Genomic DNA, 16965 nt, shown 5'->3' with positions numbered 1-16965 from the left:
TTCATGTTGAGAAATGCATGCCAAAACATTCCCCGGAAATGTAATAGACTTCAGTTGTTCCAGTAGGTTTTTGGAGTTGAGCTAAAAAGTGGAAGCTTAATCCCAGCCATTGACTTGGAGTTAATTAAATATTGAGCAACACTTTACTGGAGCTGACCTTTCATAGTGCCCGCACGCTGTTGAAACAGATATCACCTACTGATCAATTAGCCCTCCAGCCACAATCCAATCACCACCCAGGATCTATACTGTAAATCCACAACCCAGTCTCCTACTGAAAATGTAACAGTCTTACAAAATAGCATGGCGAAAAAATGTAAGGCTGTTACATTCTTTTGAAGCTGAAGCAACGTGATATCTCGTAGCTCGCGAGACCCTCATTCTGCCTGAGAAGGACTAAACCAGCAAGGTAACTACCATTTTATTCATTTCTGAGCTAGGGGTACTTCTTTTGTAAACAACTTGTTTTACATATTTATGTTTGTTTATACAGAATGTAATCGATATGTGCTTTCACAACTGATCAACAAATGTACCATTTTCTTGTGTTTGCACTAGCTTCTTAGCTAGCGTGCTAGCTAAGATACTTGACAGCAGTAGCGAGATATGTAAACATCCGGTAACGCCGAAGCTGGTTACGGTCATGTGACACACGCAACCACAAGAAAGCGGAATAGAGCGAGCCATGTGGAAAAGGGTAAGTTACGTCAATTTTGTAAACAATAATGCTGTTTTTTGTTGTTTTCGAACAAAATATAGGCCTAGTTATCCTGAACAACACTCCTTGATGGTGTACAAAGCCCACAATCGTGCGATTTTAGTGCAATTTTTCAGTACAGTTCAAAGTCGTGTAAATGTAAAAGACGTGGTCAAATTATAGGCCTACATGAATTAGCTAAATAAATCATTGTTAACCACACGTTATGCTTAAATGTTCGAAATGAGTGCAATGATTTAATTTGACATTAAATTGCTTAGTTTTAAGCAGGTCAGTCTCACAATAAGCTACTTATCCTTGGGTCTGGGTAACTCATGGGACAAAACATGTTGTTAATATAGGCTATTACCGTTTTTTCCTGAAAAAAAAGCCAATAACAACATTTCTGTGTCCAAAGTATTTCATTTCTGCAGTGTAGGCTACTATGTAGTGCAGCTTTTAATGCCCAAAGTACTGTATTTTTCTGCATATGAACTACAAATATTCCTCCAAAACCAGTGTTGACATTTGAAGTAGGCCTAGGGGAGTTATTTTTTAGTAAATAGTATTTGAATACTTACCCACAACAGTTTTATGTAGGCCTAATGTATTCTCAAGACCATTTTTGCATAGGCTCTTCCATTTTCATGTTAGAGATCTTTTTCATGTTTCAAACCTTTGAAATGATTTTACTGATGTTTCCTGTTACACCTTAATTGTGCTTCAGCAATGCCAAGACACAATCTGTGGAGCCTGGTCCTGAAGAAGAGGAGGCATGGCCTGTCCCAATGCATGCAGGGCAAAATACATTTTGTGAGTATTGCTAATATTAAATCACCTCCAGGTATACACAACTCTGTATAGGCTTGTTGCACGAGTGGCTCTTGGTGTGCTTGTTTGTTTTCCGATGGAGCCAGGTGTGTTTGAACCTGTCGCTATTGTTAATGTAATTACTGTCTACACGGACTAGGTTGGTTGTTGCACCTAGTGAATCAGCACTTTACAATAAAGAAGGATTTATGGTGTCGGAGTAAACATGTAAGGAGCAGAATATAACAGAAGATGTCGTTACAACACAGCTAACACTCCACCCGAGATAGACGAGCCCACTGAGGAGCCTTTTGTGCAATTAGTCAATAGGTCTATGTAAATAAAATGATGGGGCAAATAAAGCAGAATGGTGGTTGCTAGGTTGGCATTTAGGTGGTGGTTGCAAGGTTGTTGCTAGGGCAATTGAGATGGTTCCTAGGTTGTTGCTATGGTAGATATGGTGGTTGCTATGCTAAACATAGTGGTTGCTATGTTGGTTGCTAGATGATGACATTTGCAGACACAATGCTTTGCGTTACATCTAGAGGGATGAAACTTTGCACACTTCATGTGGGTCATGTGCAGAAGGTCTGACTTCAATTTCAGCCTCGTAGCTCCATGCTACCACCCAAAACTCCACCTCTGAAGTGGGAGTGGTCAACTTTTTTTATGTTTTTCCTTCACAGTTTTTTTTGTGGGTGTCTCAGAGATCCCACCTTTGGAGCAGTTGTCAGAGGCCTCAAGGCTGTGCAGTGCCTCTTGGTCCCATCCCTCTAGCACCTAGCGTTACCGCGCCAGAAGAGGTAAACCTTGTACGTTTCAAACCGTTTATCTCCTTCCGGGAATAATCCACCGACTCCAAACTGAGCCTGGCTTGTTTGTGATGTCCCGTTGTTCAACATATTCTGATTTCATACTTATCGGACCAACATAAGTGAGTTTTTTGGCTAAAAATGTAAAAATGGCTAAATGTTAAATCGCCAAAAAAGTAGTTTTTGCCAGCACAGTGCTTCGCGTTACAGCTAGAGAGATGAAACTTTGCACACTCCATGTGGGTCATGTGCTGAAGGTCTGACTTGAATTTCAGCCTTGTAGCGCCATGCTACCACCCACAACTCCACCTCTGAAGTGGGAGTGGTCAACCTTTTTTACGTTTTTCCTTCACAGTTTTTTTTGTGAGTGTCTCAGAGATCCCACTTTTGGAGCAGTTGTCAGGGGCCTCATGGCGGTGCCATTCGTCTTGGTCCCATCCCTCTAGCACCTAGCGTTACCGCGCCAGAAGAGAGAAACCTTGTACGTTTCGAACAGTTTATCTCCTTCCGGGAATAATCCACCGACTCCAAATTGAGCCTGGCTTGTTTGTGATGTCCCATTGTTTAACATATTCTGATTTCATACTTATCGGACCAACATAAGTGAGTTTTTTTGGCTAAAAATGACTAAACGTTAGCAATTCCGCTGCTTTATTTTGCATAGCAACCACCATATGTACCCTAGCAACACCCAAGCAACCACCTTATTTACCCTAACAACACCCTAGCAACCATCTTAATTACCCTAGCAACCACTTGAATAATGTCAAGCTAGCAACCACCATAGCAACCAACATGCTTACCCTAACAACCACCATAGCAACCATGTTATTTTGCATAGCAACCACCATATCTACCCTAGCAACACCATAGCAACCATTAAAATTACCCTAGCAACAACCTAGCAACCACCATAATATGACCATAGTAACCACCATAGCAAAGCCATTACTGACCTGACCAACATATGTGTGTTTTTTGGCTAAAAATTGAAAAATGGCTAAATGTTAAATAGTCCAAAAAGATTTTTTGCAGACACAATGCTTTGCGTTACATCTAGAGGGATGAAACTTTGCACACTTCATGTGGGTCATGTGCAGAAGGTCTGACTTGAATTTCAGCCTCGTAGCTCCATGCTACCACCCAACACTCCACCTCTGAAGTGGGAGTGGTCAACTTTTTTTATGTTTTTCCTTCACAGTTTTTTTTGTGGGTGTCTCAGAGATCCCACCTTTGGAGCAGTTGTCAGGGGCCTCAAGGCTGTGCAGTGCCTCTTGGTCCCATCCCTCTAGCACCTAGCGTTACTGCGCCAGAAGAGGTAAACCTTGTACATTTCAAACCATTTATCTCCTTCCGGGAATAATCCACCGACTCCAAACTGAGCCTGGCTTGTTTGTGATGTCCCGTTGTTCAACATATTCTGATTTCATACTTATCGGACCAACATAAGTGAGTTTTTTGGCTAAAAATGTAAAAATGGCTAAATGTTAAATCGCCAAAAAAGTAGTTTTTGCCAGCACAGTGCTTCGCGTTACAGCTAGAGAGATGAAACTTTGCACACTCCATGTGGGTCATGTGCTGAAGGTCTGACTTGAATTTCAGCCTTGTAGCGCCATGCTACCACCCACAACTCCACCTCTGAAGTGGGAGTGGTCAACCTTTTTTACGTTTTTCCTTCACAGTTTTTTTTGTGAGTATCTCAGAGATCCCACTTTTGGAGCAGTTGTCAGGGGCCTCATGGCGGTGCCATTCGTCTTGGTCCCATCCCTCTAGCACCTAGCGTTACCGCGCCAGAAGAGAGAAACCTTGTACGTTTCGAACAGTTTATCTCCTTCCGGGAATAATCCACCGACTCCAAATTGAGCCTGGCTTGTTTGTGATGTCCCATTGTTTAACATATTCTGATTTCATACTTATCGGACCAACATAAGTGAGTTTGTTTGGCTAAAAATGACTAAACGTTAGCAATTCCGCTGCTTTGTTATTTTGCATAGCAACCACCATATGTACCCTAGCAACACCCAAGCAACCACCTTATTTACCCTAACAACACCCTAGCAACCATCTTAATTACCCTAGCAACCACTTGAATAATGTCAAGCTAGCAACCACCATAGCAACCAACATGCTTACCCTAACAACCACCATAGCAACCATGTTATTTTGCATAGCAACCACCATATCTACCCTAGCAACACCATAGCAACCATTAAAATTACCCTAGCAACAACCTAGCAACCACCATAATATGACCATAGTAACCACCATAGCAAAGCCATTACTGACCTGACAAACATATGTGTGTTTTTTGGCTAAAAATTGAAAAATGGCTAAATGTTAAATAGTCCAAAAAGATTTTTTGCAGACACAATGCTTTGCGTTACATCTAGAAGGATGAAACTTTGCACACTTCATGTGGGTCATGTGCAGAAGGTCTGACTTGAATTTCAGCCTCGTAGCTCCATGCTACCACCCAAAACTCCACCTCTGAAGTGGGAGTGGTCAACTTTTTTTATGTTTTTCCTTCACAGTTTTTTTTGTGGGTGTCTCAGAGATCCCACCTTTGGTGCAGTTGTCAGGGGCCTCAAGGCTGTGCAGTGCCTCTTGGTCCCATCCCTCTAGCACCTAGCGTTACCGCGCCAGAAGAGGTAAACCTTGTACATTTCAAACCGTTTATCTCCTTCCGGGAATAATCCACCGACTCCAAACTGAGCCTGGCTTGTTTGTGATGTCCCGTTGTTCAACATATTCTGATTTCATACTTATCGGACCAACATAAGTGAGTTTTTTTGGCTAAAAATGTAAAAATGGCTAAATGTTAAATCGCCAAAAAAGTAGTTTTTGCCAGCACAGTGCTTTGCGTTACAGCTAGAGAGATGAAACTTTGCACACTCCATGTGGGTCATGTGCTGAAGGTCTGACTTGAATTTCAGCCTTGTAGCGCCATGCTACCACCCACAACTCCACCTCTGAAGTGGGAGTGGTCAACCTTTTTTAGGTTTTTCCTTCACAGTTTTTTTTGTGAGTGTCTCAGAGATCCCACCTTTGGAGCAGTTGTCAGGGGCCTCAAGGCTGTGCAGTGCCTCTTGGTCCCATCCCTCTAGCACCTAGCGTTACCGCGCCAGAAGAGGTAAACCTTGTACGTTTCAAACCGTTTATCTCCTTCCGGGAATAATCCACCGACTCCAAACTGAGCCTGGCTTGTTTGTGATGTCCTGTTGTTCAACATATTCTGATTTCATACTTATCGGACCAACATAAGTGAGTTTTTTTTGGCTAAAAATTTAAAAATGGCTAAATGTTAAATCGCCAAAAAAGTAGTTTTTGCCAGCACAGTGCTTTGCGTTACAGCTAGAGAGATGAAACTTTGCACACTTCATGTGGGTCATGTACAGAAGGTCTGACTTGAATTTCAGCCTCGTAGCTCCATGCTACCACCCAAAACTCCACCTCTGAAGTGGGAGTGGTCAACTTTTTTTATGTTTTTCCTTCACAGTTTTTTTTTGTGGGTGTCTCAGAGATCCCACCTTTGGAGCAGTTGTCAGGGGCCTCATGGCGGTGCCATTCGTCTTGGTCCCATCCCTCTAGCACCTAGCGTTACCGCGCCAGAAGAGAGAAACCTTGTACGTTGCGAACAGTTTATCTCCTTCCGGGAATAATCCACCGACTCCAAATTGAGCCTGGCTTGTTTGTGATGTCCCGTTGTTCAACATATTCTGATTTCATACTTATCGGACCAACATAAGTGAGATTTTTTGGCTAAAAATGTAAAAATGACTAAACGTTAGCAATTCCGCTGCTTTGTTATTTTGCATAGCAACCACCATATGTACCCTAGCAACACCCAAGCAACCACCTTATTTACCCTAGCAACACCCTAGCAACCATCTTAATTACCCTAGCAACCACTTGAATAATGTCAAGCTAGCAACCACCATAGCAACCAACATGCTTACCCTAACAACCACCATAGCAACCATGTTATTTTGCATAGCAACCACCATATCTACCCTAGCAACACCATAGCAAACATTCAAATTACCCTAGCAACGCCATTACTGACCATGTTGTGTTTTCAAGAATCACATTTCACCATTTAAATGTGGTTAGTTATATTTTGCTCTATAAATTCATGTCATATTTACACTAGGTGTCTGCACCAGCAGCAGCATCAGCACCAGCAGCAGCATCAGGAGCGGCAGCACCAGCGGCAGCATCATCAGGAGCAGCAGGAGCGGCACCACCAGCAGCAGTAGCAGCGGCAACAGGAGCAGCAGCAGGAGCAGCCGGAACGGCACCACCAACACCAGCAGGAGCACCAGCAGCAGGAGCAGGAGCGGCACCACCAGCACAAACCATCACAGCAATTATGCTCAGTTGTTTCATGATTATGACATTTATCCATATGAACAAATCAACATCACATCTGGCCCACGCCTTAGCGCTTCAGCAGGTGATTTTCTCTGGTGGTGGTCGATCAAAGCTGGGCTGCAACTAATGATTAATTTCATTGTTCATTTATGATCAATTGATTCATCAATTGTCACAGCTCTACATAGTGGGAGGCGTAGTGGTAGTAATCAAGAGATCAAACAGTGGCTGACAAAACAAACACAAAAATTTAGCACACTAAATAGTTGCTATAATATCATTATTGATTATGTTAAAGCAAGATATGATAGTCATCACAATATGAAGATAGAGCTCATACAAGATTTTTTTTTATAGTAAAAAGTAAAAGTTATGACACCATCGCTCAGACCAGTACAAACACCTATACCCCTTGACAAAGAAGGTACAGAGAGAAGTACATACATAGTTCCCCAGAAGTGGTTGTGCCTTACCAAATAAAACTGACAAATTCACTGTAATTAATCTGTAATTAATGTTCTGTGTTGCCTTCTTGTGTATAATAAAGTGTATTTTTCCCACCTGCCATCTTTTCTTTGACTTTACACAAAAATATCTATTATTATGCTGTAAAAGAAATATAGTAATAAGCAGCAGTAGCACCACCACCAGCAGCTGCACTACCAATAGTTAGAATTCTATTGTCACACTTTGCTCATATATATATATATATATATATTTACCAGGGATAACACGGGGCAAACGGTTCAATGCGACAGCCCTGCAAAGTACCATCCACACAGCCATTCGGCTGCATTTTCTGACAGTTTTAGATGCACAAAAGTTCATGGATCAAACCAAGCACCTCATAACATCTATATTGTGCTTTTATCTGATATATGCAAGTGTTTTGATATGAAATAAACATGATTTGCATGACATCACCCTGCTGGTCAGTTTTGACCTACACGACAGCCCTGCAAAGTACCATCCACACAGCCATTCGGCTGCATTTTCTGACAGTTTTGGATGCACAAAAGTTCATGGATCAAACCAAGCACCTCATAGCATCTATATTGTGCTTTTATCTGATATATGCAAGTGTTTTGATATGAAATAAACATGATTTGCATGACATCACCCTGCTGGTCAGTTTTGACCTACGCGACAGCCCTGCAAAGTACCATCCACACAGCCATTCGGCTGCATTTTCTGACAGTTTTGGATGCACAAAAGTTCATGGATCAAACCAAGCACCTCATAACATCTATATTGTGCTTTTATCTGATATATGCAAGTGTTTTGATATGAAATAAACATGATTTGCATGACATCACCCTGCTGGTCAGTTTTGACCTATGCGACAGCCCTGCAAAGTACCATCCACACAGCCATTCGGCTGCATTTTCTGACAGTTTTGGATGCTCACCAAGTTGGGTTGATGATGCCATCCCAAACCCTCAAAAGCTTCCTCTGCCTTTAAGTCCATGTGAAATGTTTTTTGCCAAAGTTGAAACTATTGCTTTACGTTCTCATCATGCCATGCTCATCCAAATGTAGGCTACGCATGGTCATATTTTGCCCAGTTGAGGAAAAATTAAAATATTCAGAGGGTGAAATAAAATAGCATATGTTGTTCATCCGGATGCAAGGAAGCATCTCCAAGAATTTTTAATGCCCCAGGTACCCCGGTTACCTCAGTAGTGCCCCTCAAAGGTGTAAAAATTTAATATTTTGAGTTGCCAAAATTGTGGAACCACTGGTCAGATTTGTCTGAAATTTGGTATGCTTATTACTTAAGATATGTGTTATAAATAATGTTTCTGTCATTTGTGTACCTCATGTGCAAAAATGGGAAAATTACATTTATTTTAAAATATTACAAATGTTGCAAGCTTTTGACTTTATAGTCAAGCAGGTGATACCTCTTAATAATTCAAGCATGTTTCTCATGTTATGTATAAAAATATTTTTGTAATTTTGAAATTATAGCTATTTCTGTAATTAGACTACATGCCCCATGACGTGTAGCGTCATTTCAACGCTGCTTTATAACAATGGCGCCGAATTTGTAGTTCATTAAAACGGTTTTGTATTAAAACATAAACAAAATATTGTTAGGATGCAAAACACTGGCACAGACGACTTTTGCTGGGTATAATATGTATAGAAATAGTTAAAGCAAGTTGGTACATTACTCACGACATTGGCATTCAATGAAAATAACTATAATTCCACAAAATATCGAAAAACGTGTAGGCTACTTCTGACCCTTGTTGCTAGGCAACGCCCCGTAGGCCTACCTGCTTGGCTGAAGAATAAGGAGGTTATCCTAATCTTTGCTGTTCAAAGCAACATAAATAGATAACAATATAACACTTAAATTGAACAGGTAACAAATGAATATGTTGGTCAGACTGTAATTAGGACAATAGCAATAGGCTAATAAACAAATGCCCATTCAATCAATGATATAATAACAAGTTATAGTGCTTACTGCTTAATGGACTAAGTGCATGTTGAACAAATGTGCCTTTAGACGCCTTTTAAAAACACTGTAAACTATCACAGGAACAGAGAGCACTACTTATTGCACCCACATGGAACCACTGAGGAAGTCTTGAATTTAGCGTTCATGAGTAGGCCTAGTCGACAGAACAAATGGTAATCAGAAGACAGCATGGCGGTTGGGGAAGTACTGTACATCTTGATCATTGAATTGAAATAACAAGGAGCAGATCCAGTCGGTGTCCCATAGGCCAAAGTGAGAGATTTAAATGTAATGCTGGCTACTAGGCTACAGGGGGAGTGTAGGAGAATAGGCCTAGGAGTGGATATGCATGGCCAATATCCATACCCCATCTTCCTCCTTGCTGGAACAGTTGGCTACATATAATGTATTTTTACTATAGGCCTATTAAGACACATTGTATCTATCTAATTTTAATTATGGTATAGTACATGTCAGATTACAACAATAACTAGAAAATGCAATTCCAGGGAATTACCATTGCATGTAAATGCAAAAAAGTTGCTGTGTATAACATTATATTACTTACAGTATGATTATTCAGATTACACAGTCTTACAGTATTCTTGAAAACCACTTACTTGGTTAGATGTTAGCTTAGAGTATATGACAGTCAGTAAAAATAAATGGTCAATTCAATATTGATCAACATTCTTTGTTTTAATACAGCAGAATGATACTCAGAATACACTAATGAACACTTACCAATGTAAGCTTAAAGTAAAAATCACAGTTGTGTGTGTGTGTATATATATATATATATATATAACTCGATAATGCCAATCAATGATCATATCCTAAAACAGATTTATTTATCAGTGGTAACTCTGAACTGATTCAAAGGTATGAATGGTTGACAAATATGATTCACAGGTATACATGTTCCATATAGTTAGTGAGTATAGTCCTCACACAACAATATAGTTCTCAGAATGTCTCAGTGTAGATCTCAGATAAGTCTCAGTATGGTTAAATGGTATGTGCACAGATATGGTTACATGTTTGTAAGAATGTATGTTAGTATGCTGCTAGCAACATTGTCAGAGATGTATGGTTGACAGGTGTGCACAGACAGGCACACACGTAATGTCATACATGGTCATCACCACTGGTCTGGTCTGGAACCTAAAAGACAAAAGCAAACAAGTTTAACAGTTATGCCAAAACAATACAAGGAATGTCTGCAATTGTCCTAACAGTAGCCTATTCATGGCTTTCATAAGGTCCCTTTCCACAGGAGTATAATCAAGCACCAAATGCATTCATAATCTAGGTGCTTGATTGTATACACCTGTGGAAAGGGACCTGATGAAACCCATCAACTTTACTTAGGCTACATAACAAGCGGTGAACAACGTTACAAATTTGGTAAAAATAAAAACAGGAGCATATTTGTTATCTTTAACTAAAATGTGAACGGTGGAAGATATAACGTTATGACCATCAACAATGAGTCACGTTATTCATGCCCTTCATGACACCCATGATGGGTTTCATCAGGCTCCTTCACACTATATAGCCTAATCAAGCACCAGTCTGCATTCATAATCTATTCTAGGTGCTTGATTCTATACACCCGTGTAAAGTGACCTGATGTGTTTGTGGTGCTGATGGTGTTTGTGCTGCTGTTGGTGCTGCTCCTGCCACTGCCACTGACAGCTGGTACTGCTACTGTTGCTACTGTTGCTGGTGGTGCCTCAACAAACTGCTGCACATTCTCTGACTAAGGGAAAAGCGCATCGTTGTTAGATATGTATGTACAAATGTCTTTAAACACAATGGTTGCACTTGAAATCATTCATCCTTCTCTTTTAAAGTATTTTCTGTGTTTTTAAGGAATGAAGCAAAACTACAGCAATTTAGACAGCTTGATACAATTGTACATATATACCTGGGGATTGAAATCTGCATTAAAGGCTGGTAGTGGTGATGCTGCTGCTGGTAGTGATGCTGCTGCTGGTGCCTAGCATCCTTACCTCATGGGGGGGGGGGGTGAGAGGCGCAGCAGGTGTTTCTGCTGCTGCTGGTGTTGCTGTTGATGGGGGTGATGGTGGTGCCTCAACAGACTGCTGCAGCAGATTAAAGGAAAAGCGCATTATTGTTAGATATGTATGTACAAATCTGTTTTAGTCTGTAAAACACACTGGTATGCAAAAGGTTTTAGACAGGTTCATACAATTGTATATATACCTGGAGATTGTAATACGCATTGTATGAGCGTACCACCTGCCTCAGCTTTTCAGCAGTGAAAGCTTTACGCCCTTCACCTTTTCCTTTAAAAAATGCATCAAAGTGTATCAAAATGACCATAGTGAGGAACAAAGTTAAAGTCAAATCATGTTGCAACAGCTGTGTGCATGCAGTTGAAACAGTAATAGCTGGTTATTCAATATTAACGTACCGTCACTGACTGAGACAAAGGGCAACTCCTCAGGCCACCAAGGCGGCCTGTGTTGTGGCAGATATTCAGGCCGAGACAAACCCTGACTCAGTGCTGAGATAGAAGGGTGTTAAAGTGTAATCAGATTCAGTAGTCTGCATCATTTTGATCTTTAAATAAGGAAATTGAAAACATAGAATGCCAGTCATACCATGTTCTTTTATCAAACGGCCAATTGCCATCCGGCAATGTGTGCCACTGATATCAGGGTCAACGTATGGCCTCTCACCCCCAAAGCATCTGTAAGACAGTACGCTCAGTGTCATTAAAAACAAATGTTAAGGTTCCTTTTCTGAACTTCAAGAAAGGATTGACACAAAAACAAACCTTAACACCACTTTCATTTATACATACCACTTGACACACCCCTATTAGTGTACATGTTCAGCAGCTCAGCCTTCCTGTCATTGGTCCAAAAGGCCTCAAGATACTTTGGCCCTAAATGAACCGTAACCGAAAACCCCCCCCTTAAAATCCATTATCAATTAGGTTTGTGTTGCCATGTCAATATCATTTTTATCAAAACTCAGGGCCAGATTGTGATCATACTAAAAGAATTGTTCTTCCATTGAATGTCATCTTCGATAGATATAATCTAGAGGCGATTGCTCTAAGACTACAGGGGAAGCGCAGCCTCCTCTAAAATATCACGGGAAATCGCATCAAATAACACTATTACATTAGCTTCTAGCCTACTATATTCCAACTAGAACATGCTGAAAAATTGTTTATCTTCATGGCTAGTTTGTTCAGCAGTAAGGTTTTGCCGGTCATTTATCGTGATTTCGCACCCGTAATACATTGCTGTGACACGATCCATCAAAAAACCATGGAACATGGGACAGTGGGATGGCCCGGACGCCGAGCTTCTGTATGATGATTGGAGAAACTGTCATAGAGGCTGGACACCGTTAGGTAGCGTGCAAAATAACAAAGCAGCGGAATTGCTAACGTTAGTCATTTTTACATTTTTAGCCAAAAAAACTCACTTATGATGGTCCGATAAGTATGAAATCAGAATATGTTGAACAACGGGACATCACAAACAAGCCAGGCTCAGTTTGGAGTCGGTGGATTATTCCCGGAAGGAGATAAACGGTTTGAAATGTACAAGGTTTACCTCTTCTGGCGCGGTAACGCTAGGTGCTAGAGGGATGGGACCAAGAGGCACTGCACAGCCTTGAGGCCCCTGACAACTGCTCCAAAGGTGGGATCTCTGAGACACCCACAAAAAAAACTGTGAAGGAAAAACATAAAAAAAGTTGACCACTCCCACTTCAGAGGTGGAGTTTTGGGTGGTAGCATGGAGCTACGAGGCTGAAATTCAAGTCAGACCTTCTGCACATGACCCACATGAAGTGTGCAAAGTTTCATCCCTCTAGATGTAACGCAAAGCATTGTGTCTGCAAAAAATCTTTTTGGACTATTTAACATTTAGCCATTTTTCAATTTTTAGCCAAAAAACACACATATGTTGGTCAGGTCAGTAATGGCTTTGCTATGGTGGTTACTATGGTCATATTATGGTGGTTGCTAGGTTGTTGCTAGGGTAATTTTAATGGTTGCTATGGTGTTGCTAGGGTAGATATGGTGGTTGCTATGCAAAATAACATGGTTGCTATGGTGGTTGTTAGGGTAAGCATGTTGGTTGCTATGGTGGTTGCTAGCTTGACATTATTCAAGTGGTTGCTAGGGTAATTAAGATGGTTGCTAGGGTGTTGTTAGGGTAAATAAGGTGGTTGCTTGGGTGTTGCAAGGGTACATATGGTGGTTGCTATGCAAAATAACAAAGCAGCGGAATTGCTAACGTTTAGTCATTTTTAGCCAAACAAACTCACTTATGTTGGTCCGATAAGTATGAAATCAGAATATGTTAAACAATGGGACATCACAAACAAGCCAGGCTCAATTTGGAGTCGGTGGATTATTCCCGGAAGGAGATAAACTGTTCGAAACGTACAAGGTTTCTCTCTTCTGGCGCGGTAACGCTAGGTGCTAGAGGGATGGGACCAAGACGAATGGCACCGCCATGAGGCCCCTGACAACTGCTCCAAAAGTGGGATCTCTGAGATACTCACAAAAAAAACTGTGAAGGAAAAACGTAAAAAAGGTTGACCACTCCCACTTCAGAGGTGGAGTTGTGGGTGGTAGCATGGCGCTACAAGGCTGAAATTCAAGTCAGACCTTCAGCACATGACCCACATGGAGTGTGCAAAGTTTCATCTCTCTAGCTGTAACGCGAAGCACTGTGCTGGCAAAAACTACTTTTTTGGCGATTTAACATTTAGCCATTTTTACATTTTTAGCCAAAAAACTCACTTATGTTGGTCCGATAAGTATGAAATCAGAATATGTTGAACAACGGGACATCACAAACAAGCCAGGCTCAGTTTGGAGTCGGTGGATTATTCCCGGAAGGAGATAAACGGTTTGAAACGTACAAGGTTTACCTCTTCTGGCGCGGTAACGCTAGGTGCTAGAGGGATGGGACCAAGAGGCACTGCACAGCCTTGAGGCCCCTGACAACTGCTCCAAAGGTGGGATCTCTGAGACACCCACAAAAAAAACTGTGAAGGAAAAACATAAAAAAAGTTGACCACTCCCACTTCAGAGGTGGAGTGTTGGGTGGTAGCATGGAGCTACGAGGCTGAAATTCAAGTCAGACCTTCTGCACATGACCCACATGAAGTGTGCAAAGTTTCATCCCTCTAGATGTAACGCAAAGCATTGTGTCTGCAAATGTCATCATCTAGCAACCAACATAGCAACCACTATGTTTAGCATAGCAACCACCATATCTACCATAGCAACAACCTAGGAACCATCTCAATTGCCCTAGCAACAACCTTGCAACCACCACCTAAATGCCAACCTAGCAACCACCATTCTGCTTTATTTGCCCCATCATTTTATTTACATAGACCTATTGACTAATTGCACAAAAGGCTCCTCAGTGGGCTCGTCTATCTCGGGTGGAGTGTTAGCTGTGTTGTAACGACATCTTCTGTTATATTCTGCTCCTTACATGTTTACTCCGACACCATAAATCCTTCTTTATTGTAAAGTGCTGATTCACTAGGTGCAACAACCAACCTAGTCCGTGTAGACAGTAATTACATTAACAATAGCGACAGGTTCAAACACACCTGGCTCCATCGGAAAACAAACAAGCACACCAAGAGCCACTCGTGCAACAAGCCTATACAGAGTTGTGTATACCTGGAGGTGATTTAATATTAGCAATACTCACAAAATGTATTTTGCCCTGCATGCATTGGGACAGGCCATGCCTCCTCTTCTTCAGGACCAGGCTCCACAGATTGTGTCTTGGCATTGCTGAAGCACAATTAAGGTGTAACAGGAAACATCAGTAAAATCATTTCAAAGGTTTGAAACATGAAAAAGATCTCTAACATGAAAATGGAAGAGCCTATGCAAAAATGGTCTTGAGAATACATTAGGCCTACATAAAACTGTTGTGGGTAAGTATTCAAATACTATTTACTAAAAAATAACTCCCCTAGGCCTACTTCAAATGTCAACACTGGTTTTGGAGGAATATTTGTAGTTCATATGCAGAAAAATACAGTACTTTGGGCATTAAAAGCTGCACTACATAGTAGCCTACACTGCAGAAATGAAATACTTTGGACACAGAAATGTTGTTATTGGCTTTTTTTTCAGGAAAAAACGGTAATAGCCTATATTAACAACATGTTTTGTCCCATGAGTTACCCAGACCCAAGGATAAGTAGCTTATTGTGAGACTGACCTGCTTAAAACTAAGCAATTTAATGTCAAATTAAATCATTGCACTCATTTCGAACATTTAAGCATAACGTGTGGTTAACAATGATTTATTTAGCTAATTCATGTAGGCCTATAATTTGACCACGTCTTTTACATTTACACGACTTTGAACTGTACTGAAAAATTGCACTAAAATCGCACGATTGTGGGCTTTGTACACCATCAAGGAGTGTTGTTCAGGATAACTAGGCCTATATTTTGTTCGAAAACAACAAAAAACAGCATTATTGTTTACAAAATTGACGTAACTTACCCTTTTCCACATGGCTCGCTCTATTCCGCTTTCTTGTGGTTGCGTGTGTCACATGACCGTAACCAGCTTCGGCGTTACCGGATGTTTACATATCTCGCTACTGCTGTCAAGTATCTTAGCTAGCACGCTAGCTAAGAAGCTAGTGCAAACACAAGAAAATGGTACATTTGTTGATCAGTTGTGAAAGCACATATCGATTACATTCTGTATAAACAAACATAAATATGTAAAACAAGTTGTTTACAAAAGAAGTACCCCTAGCTCAGAAATGAATAAAATGGTAGTTACCTTGCTGGTTTAGTCCTTCTCAGGCAGAATGAGGGTCTCGCGAGCTACGAGATATCACGTTGCTTCAGCTTCAAAAGAATGTAACAGCCTTACATTTTTTCGCCATGCTATTTTGTAAGACTGTTACATTTTCAGTAGGAGACTGGGTTGAAATCCAAACGTTCCCACCTTATCAGATGTCCGATTCAGTTCTGCTCTCTCTATCTCTCTCTCTCTCTCTCTCTCTCTCTCTCTCTCTCGCATGCTGTGGCTTTCTCATCATTCCTGTTGTGATATTAAGCTTTGTATTATCCAAACCAAAGCATGGTTTCATGTTTCCTCCATCCAGTGCCATATGCTTGTGTGGCCTGGAGTTTAAACCAACCTCTCTCTGCGAGTCTGTCAGGTCTGGCGTGCTGGTCCCCAACACTGTGGGAGGCTGGGAAGCTGGGATTGCTGCCTGGTTGTGGTCGGTTTGATAGCTCCGTTGGCTTTTTTTTCCGGAACGCTCGACTGTAATGTCAAAACCCACTCGTGCGGTGGGCTTATGCCGGCTCTCAGACCTGGCGGATCTGAGACTGCAGGTTGTTATTGCTTGTTTTCCTTTTTCCGTGAACACCGTGCCCGTTGAGTCGGTGTTTATCGCCCTGAGCTATCTCTAATTGGGGATAATTACAAAGCTGGAGTCCGCGCCCACAGCAAGGCTGACACATAAGGTGAACTAAACAGCAATCGCATTCAAGAGTGTTACTCAGAATGACCAAGCCATCTGACTGGCACTGTACCATTTGCGATCATTTCTGTGGGAACATGGAGAGCATAACATTTCCCGTTTCAGTCGCGCAGTCCCCCCACCTGATGGTCACTCACCTTCTTTTTCCTTTTCCGCCCGTGATTTCCACAGTTAAGGCCAGTGTGGAGTGCAGAGCGGAACCCTTTCTGCCCCGGCCTGCCTCTCTGCGCTCAGTGCCCGGGATCGTTTGCATTGATCCATGG

At 41.4% G+C, this 16965-nt stretch overlaps 2 long non-coding RNA genes across 4 annotated transcripts; one reads left to right on the top strand and one right to left on the bottom strand.

The window, feature by feature from the left end:
* Positions 1-264: 264 nt before the first annotated feature.
* LOC143135021 (uncharacterized) lies at positions 265-7250 on the top strand. The gene is made up of 4 exons (XR_012988767.1): positions 265-409; positions 559-697; positions 1425-1510; positions 6470-7250. It is a non-coding gene; the product is annotated as an uncharacterized LOC143135021 (long non-coding RNA).
* Positions 7251-9838: 2588 nt separating this feature from the next.
* LOC143133742 (uncharacterized) lies at positions 9839-16142 on the bottom strand. Of its 3 annotated transcripts, XR_012988537.1 has the most exons (10): positions 15991-16142; positions 15703-15841; positions 14890-14975; positions 11994-14206; positions 11791-11879; positions 11601-11693; positions 11390-11472; positions 11091-11268; positions 10790-10922; positions 9839-10324 (listed from the first exon to the last, which is right to left on the bottom strand). It is a non-coding gene; the product is annotated as an uncharacterized LOC143133742 (long non-coding RNA). The 3 variants fall into 3 exon arrangements; XR_012988536.1 differs by having other exon boundaries at positions 11791-14206; XR_012988538.1 differs by lacking the exon at positions 11994-14206.
* Between the last annotated feature and the right edge of the window lie 823 nt (positions 16143-16965).

Source organism: Alosa pseudoharengus, unplaced genomic scaffold, assembly GCF_046254945.1.
Source record: "Alosa pseudoharengus isolate Yale_2024_CS ecotype anadromous, Long Island Sound unplaced genomic scaffold, YU_APseudo_1.1 YU_APseudo_1.1_scf_2, whole genome shotgun sequence".
Taxonomy (NCBI): domain Eukaryota; kingdom Metazoa; phylum Chordata; class Actinopteri; order Clupeiformes; family Clupeidae; genus Alosa; species Alosa pseudoharengus.
This window is presented reverse-complemented; position numbering and strand designations above follow the sequence as displayed.